At 38.9% G+C, this 7313-nt stretch overlaps 1 long non-coding RNA gene across 1 annotated transcript; it reads right to left on the bottom strand.

Annotated features, from left to right (window-relative positions):
* Positions 1-2041: 2041 nt before the first annotated feature.
* LOC122965393 lies at positions 2042-5723 on the bottom strand. The gene is made up of 2 exons (XR_006398219.1): positions 5634-5723; positions 2042-2711 (listed from the first exon to the last, which is right to left on the bottom strand). It is a non-coding gene; the product is annotated as an uncharacterized LOC122965393 (long non-coding RNA).
* Positions 5724-7313: the final 1590 nt, after the last annotated feature.

The raw sequence follows: 7313 nt of genomic DNA, 5'->3' as shown, positions 1-7313 counted from the left end.
TAATCATGTTGTCTAAAGCTAATATTTGAGGCTGAAGAAGTAACCAATGTCTTTCTCTAAAGAGGAAACCAAAGGGACAGATTTGCAACTTTTTGATGGATTTGTCCTTCTTGGAAGCCTTTTTTTCAGCACTCGCACTCCAAATCACCCACTTATATTACTCACTCCTGTCTCTGACCAGACAAGGGCATATGTAGCAATGCAGGGCAGCACACTGGCCCCCTCTTATTTTCATTTTGCTTTACAGAAAAAGCATATGGTGGACATGTTACATAATTTTTTCCATACGGAAACTTATTTCTGGCAAATTTGCAGATCATCAGGTTTTCAAAGAAAATCCACTTCCCACTGTGTTGAAAGGTTGAACAGCTTTAATGTGATTTTCCTCTCTAAAGTTCTGGTCCATTTGCTCCTAATTCAATGGTTTCTAGCACCTCCTGTTCCCACTCTATGCACTGCTCATACTGTTTATGATATATGATAAAAGTCACTTTTCTCTGGACTCTGGATAAACCCCAGCAGAACAGAGCCTGGAATTATTGTTTAAAGAATAAAATTGCTTGTTTAACTCTTAGAATGCGAAAACAAATTGCCAAAGTTGTACCTGGGTTGAATTTTTAAGATGTTTTGTCAAATGGAATTAAGCTGTACTAAAATAGATTTATATGTTTATTGTTACAATGCCAATGCTGTAAATACCCCAAGGATGACATGACTGTCTGTTGAAAGTACTTCATTGCGTCCATTATTAGGTACCAAGAAGTTAGTTGTATTCATTGGGGATTTATTTACATTTTATTGAACAAAAGTACAGCTGTTGTGTACAGATGTTCTTTCACGGATGTCATAAACGTTCTTAGGAAAAAGGAACAATCTTATTTTAGTTTGAGACTCACATACCATGTGTTATTTAGCCTTTGTTTTCCAAAAGTGTTTGTTGTTTGAGCAGATCCCACGCAATGTGCTTGCACATCTGGCTCTTGTGTGTGCCACTGTTCTGCTGCCTGTTGGCGATGGTTGCATGACTGGAGCTTTTGCTCTTTGGGTTTGTGCTTTATGACCAAACCAGTATGCTTTGTAGCTCTGCCATTATAGTGTTATGACGTGATAATGACATGGTTAAATATTTTGAGTTTGGGGTTAATGACTGTAATTATGTCCTGATTTCATAAATCTGACACGCAACTTGATGCTAAGCTTGTTGAGTAATCAGTTTACTGTACATTATATTATACACAAATATTATATAAGTTGGGGATGATGACAAAAAATACCTTAAAAGCAAAGATATAAATATATGCTGCTCCAGGGTGTCATCCCAACATGAATTACCAATTTAAGACAACAACCAATTAAACAAAGGAACATTCAAATTACCATTTCACTTCATGAAATATTGATGGATGACTGGGCCCTTGGTACCACTGCAGGGCTCGAGACTTACGGTGTCCCATCGTCCCTGGGACAGTAGAAAATGTATTCGGGACGAACAGAGATCCTCCCCAGGATGCCTCTGGGACGAAAGGCATTTTATATATTTATTTATTTATTTATTTTAAACTATCCCTTTAGCAAATAACAAACTGAACCAAGTGCTGACTACAACGGAGCACATCCTCTCATGATGTCACTCTAGCTACTATCACTGGTTGGCTACTCAGAGCGAGACCTGAAATGTTCCCACAGTACTGGTCCATCTACTGTTTCCCCTCAGTCACAAACGGCTTGCTGGCAGGACCTCACAAATATATTGCCCTGGATAAACAAAACACAGTGCTTTCCTGGCTGTGTGTGAGTATATTGGCTAAAGCATAGACGATTTCAATATATTATTGTGATATTTTTTTGTTATAATCTAAGCCTTAAACACTTATCAAACATAGCTTGTACATGGACAGTAGTGATGCGTGCTGTTGGGCAGATTGCAGTTAATCCGCGGATCAGTCAGGTCATAAAAATTAACATTCTGTTTAATAGGGGATGGGTCAGTGGTGAAATAATACATCATTAATAAGGAAAATATTAATTACATTCTCTAAAATTTGAACATAGTAGAGCTTTATTTTTCGTAAGGCACGAATTACTGACACAACTAAGCAAACTAACAGCAGGGAATACCAAGAAATATACAGACACTAATAACAATTTTATCTGTAATCATACAAGAGAGATTGCTGGAAAAATCGGTGCACTCAACATGCTACAATCTTTCCAGACTGCATGGGTAAGCGGGAGCAGAAATGGGACCAAAGCAGGCAGCATACATTGTAGGCTACATAAATACAAAACTCTATTGCAAAGGCAGTTAGTTCACCATGGAAACATTTACAATTACTGAAAGCAGCATCTATAATCTTTAAAGTAAATCGTTAAAGAAAACACTTATACATCAACAGGGGTGGATTTAGTGATTTGGAGCCTCAGACAAACTCTGTCTTGCTTTACAAAGTAAAGAAACAAGAAATGGTTTACATTCACTTTGGGATGGTCAAAATTGTTTTTCAGGACGGTTCCGGGACAGTGGTGAAAAAAGTTCGTCTGGAGCCCTGCGTAACAGTGCTTCCTCTCTTCCGCAGCCATTTCTTTGTGTCATCATTCTCCATCTGGTAGATTCCCTCTTCCGAAAAACAGCCTCAGGTAAAATGGCTCCCAGCTTATGTGCCAGACAAGGATGCCTTGGATTACAGACAGCTGCTGCGTGAATGTCTGATCTGGACCGAGCAGAGGTAGGAGGAGGAGGAACACAAAGGACATATAAAGTAACAGCATAAATCCCCTTTTGTAAGAGACATATTTGGCTCAAGATCAAATGTGAATGAAACGCTTTTTTAAAAGCTTTCAGATTTATAGCATAGAAATTTTGCAGCGGTCAAATGTTAATGTTAGGCATAATCTGATCATTTATCTTATTATGTGAACATACTGTACAGTATGTTTTTAACTGTTATAAACAATGGATCAAATGATAAAAGGGGTCTTTTGTAACAATACGTGAGAGAATTACCACCTGGAGTCCTGCACAGCTCTTTGGAGCTTTTGAGCCTCTTTTAGCTCATTGTTTTGGTTTTACAGACAGCAAATTCTGCATTCATTGACCTTGATTCCAACAGCAGCAAGCAATTTTTTGTAGCAAAAAAAGATCTAATAAACTCACTGTACACTAGCTGCCCAGCCCAAACAGCAAAGTTAGTGACTAGCTAGCACAGATAGCAAGCTAAAGAGTCATATTGTCCTCAGCTACTGGTGGAGACCAGTGGAGTTAAAAGAAAGAGAGAATAATGGACCTAGAATTATCAAGTGGACAAATACAACTCAAGATGGAGGCTAATGACAATGCTTGTTAATAACACTTTCGCCATATTAATGTTATAAATCTGTTACTAACTGTATTTTTTAGGTTGTTGCTGCATTTTTCTGCTCCAAAGTGGCCAAAAAATATCAATAATGCACCTTAATGCACTGTACTTCATTATATGGCCAATTTGACACAACTTTAAGATGACTTTTGTACAAATGCTCCAGTCACATTTGATCAAACTTCCAAAATTTCATTGCAGTTCTTCAGTTGGCTTCCCTTCCTTTTCTACCAAGAATAAACTAATACATTTTTCTTTACCTCAGTGAGAACACAGTCTTCATTACTGTTTTTATAAACCAGGCGAACACATTTATTTCCCCATGCTGAGATAATTGGCTGTGGGTTTGCTGTACAGAGCTCAAAGCAGGAAACAGCCACTCTGCTGCCTACAGCTGACAGAGTTGGGTTTGTTTGGCGGTGAAGTGGGTGGCCTGAGCAGGTCGCCATGGAGCTGTGCGGATGAGAGCACAGCCAAGCAATACGGGCAGGAGATAAGAGTGTATGTCCAGACAAACAGTGTGCATGAGGTCACACAGAGTTGTTAAATGTGCTATGCACAACATTTTTGAGCACATTATAGGTTATCAATGTGTGGCTGTGTATGTCAACCAGGTGAGCAGAGCAGGAAGAGTAGAGTACTTTAAACTACACTTCCTCATGCAACATTGGCTTGAAAGGACTGCAAGTTACAGCAGTTACAATGGATTCCAATGGCAACTCAAGATAATAAAAACTATACATAGATAAATAAATCAAATCCATAGAAACCCCTCAAACCACTGCTGCCTCATAGTCCACTTCTCTGCTGTTTATCCAGTGGAGGTGTGGAAATTCCTCAATTCTAAGATGTATCGTGATGCAGACATGGATAACTCTGAATCAATTCACAAATGTCAAAAACCAATTTTCTAAATGTTAGTTAATAACGTGGTGTTGACAGAAGGACAAAAGCAGAACTGAACTGCGGGGGCAGTGCAGCACCTGGACAGTTTACAGCACGCACATGTTACACACTAGAGTTATCTTGCAGTTCATCTTCAAAAAAGGCAGTGGTTGCAAGCATTATTTGATTTAATGACTAAATAATTACCTTTGTGAGATGAACCTGAAGTATATTGTGAACTTTCTACGCAGAGACTAATGTTAGTGGAGTGGAGAAGCAAACTCCAGCAGTAACAAACAAGACCAGCTGACCAACACACACCGCAGCACTTTAACAACTAAAATCAACTCCGGGGCGAAGAAAACAACTTGGTGTGCACTCTACAGTAAAACCAAAGCCCAAGTAATGGAGTCACTAGTCACTAGTTAGTTGAGTAGCCATTACATGTGTGTTTTTGTAATGTTTATGTACTGAGGTGGGTCACACAGATATTGGTATTGAAAAGATTGAGAGATTTCAGAACGAGCATGTTTGAAAGAGAGACAATTTAGACTGAGCTGAACAGCTACTTACGTGTCCACCAGCAGACAGTGGGAGTGATCCCGTCAACTTTCCTCAGGTCCGCTGTTTAGCAAAAAAATACATTTGCATCCCAGCCACCAGTGCAGCCTCTGAAAGGCTGTTTAGCATAGAAGACAATATTGTGACCTGCCAACCTGCCAAAGGTCAGCACTGAAGCCTGCTTCAGTGAATATGCTTGTGTTCCTGACAAACAAACTGAGACTGTGATGTTTGTATGTGCAAAGCCAGCTGGATAGCTACTTTCTGCCTCTAAATGGCAGCATTTTCAGGCAACATTAGGTTTTGCATATTCTACCTCATTTGAAGTCAATCTGTTTTGTATCACTGTTGATATTTACAATTTACATGTTTTTTTGTACCCACTTACTTATATTTATGCACTGAAGATTAAAGGGGGATTTTTTTGTATTTGGCAACTGTTAAGATGTTTACCTCAGATTTGTGGTTGATTTTATTTTATTGTACTATTTATATTTTATACAGAATCTCAATCTCAGTCTGATTGTTGTTTACAAACTAAAGAACTGAGAGATCATTTTTGTTTAGTTTTTACTGAATATTTGAAGGCAAACTGTTATGTTTATGCTGACATATAAAGTTACAACACTTCTTTTGTTGCAAATTTATGTTCTTGAAATTAATAATAAAATATTTTTCAGTATTTTGTCATATCTTCATAATATCATTATCACAGAAATACCCTGAAATTTTGTGGTATTATTTATCACCTACCCCTATCAGCAACTGTCGAAAAGAAATGAAACAAGTGCTGTTTCATGCGTCTCCGGCCCAAAACGTGGCTCCACTTACTGTCAGAAGAATTTCCTCTCTTCACAAGGGGGACCGGTCGTTTCACTCACAGGGGATGGAGGAGGCCGCCTGACTGCTGCTACCAAAACAGTTTTCCTCAGCCAGAGAAGAGACAGATCAAAGACACAAGAGCAGACTTCCCTCCTGCTTTCTGAGTAAATGCAGGGAGCTCTATCTTTATGAAGGGATGATTAGATTGTGCAGGACTCTGTCATCTGAGTAAACACAAGTTACTATAGTGACCTATAGGGAATCTTCACCACCACAGACCAAGTATTTTTGTAAGACTGGAGCTGTTTTTCAGATGGTTTGAGAATAGGAGTCAAGCAGGTGTTTATACTCAACAGTTAACCTTTTGTTGATGACAAGACAATCTTACTGGTGAGCAGGGCTTTAGCTATCTCTGCTTGAAGAAAAGCAGGATCGAGCTTTGGCAAGTTTCAACCACCTTGACATTGTCTGGCCACAACATCAAGCACATTCACTGCATTAACTTCACACTCTGGGGATGTTTCCTTTATTTGTGTGTGTGTTTATGTGAATCAGAAGTCTATCTCAGTCAGTTTCCTTCATGGTTGAATTGTTTGGTCCGGTTTCTATGACTTAGTTTAATGTGTGTGAATCATTTGTATGTGTATGTTTTTGTGTGGGTGTGTGAATTTCTCATGAGATCTGAGAACATGATTCATTCATTAATAGGAAAAGCCGTTAACCAGATAGAATCTTATCATTTTTGTCAAGGTCGCTTTTGTTTTTCTTCCTGACACTTTATTACAACAATCAATATTTCACTGCTGCCACAATGTAATTAACACAAAATACAGTTGCACTTAAAAGTCAAAACCATCAAAGGCAGGCAAAACATTCAGACCCATGTGTGGAATCCTCAGTCATTGTCCACCCTTTATCTTCTGACAGTATGAGTAGACACTTGACATGTGTGCATGTGCTTGTGCATGTTTCAGTGTAACACAACATAAACAGGAAATGTTGGTTTCCTGCCATATGGAGATGATTGGTTATCCCTCACAAGCTGACAAGGACGGGCGCTGATCTCATTACAACTTGGGAGGGGCGAGGCGGGGCGAGGGGGGCAAAACTAGGAGGAGCGGCTGAGATTGTCACTAACATGAGAATAGTTGGTGAATCTTAAACATCAGTCCACCTTAAGTGAGCCTGGTCAGGTTGTCACTATCTTCAAGGCTACATAATGTGTTGCTGTCTTTTTTGTCATTAATAGTAGCTTAAAATATATGTTAATTAATCACTTTTAGGCCATCACTTTACATATTTACCTATTTTACAGAGCCGTTGGTGCAGTATTTGCTGTTTACTCTCCAGCAGCAGCTCAGTCCATTTGTGTTAGGGTTTAGCAGTCACCAGCCACTAGACTCACTCACTGAAAGACACAACTCACATGCTACAGAGATGGAATCTGGGAAATATAGTCCATTAGCAAGCAAAGGTATCAGGATGAAGTAAACCCAATTTCTCAAATTCCCACTTAGTTTAGTTTATGCAACAGTTCAGACTACTGAGCAGGATACATAGAGGGGACATAAGCAAAACCTTCAAAAACTGTTGTGTTCATGTGTGAATTATTCAAAAAGTGGAGTCGGCTTCTATTAAATATATATTTTCAATCACATAATTTATTTGGAAATAATTTATTGGGGGGAC

The sequence above is a fragment of the Thunnus albacares genome, chromosome 16, assembly GCF_914725855.1.
Source record: "Thunnus albacares chromosome 16, fThuAlb1.1, whole genome shotgun sequence".
NCBI classification, from domain to species: domain Eukaryota; kingdom Metazoa; phylum Chordata; class Actinopteri; order Scombriformes; family Scombridae; genus Thunnus; species Thunnus albacares.
Note: the sequence above shows the minus strand (reverse complement) of the source record. Positions and strands in the feature narration are given on the sequence as shown.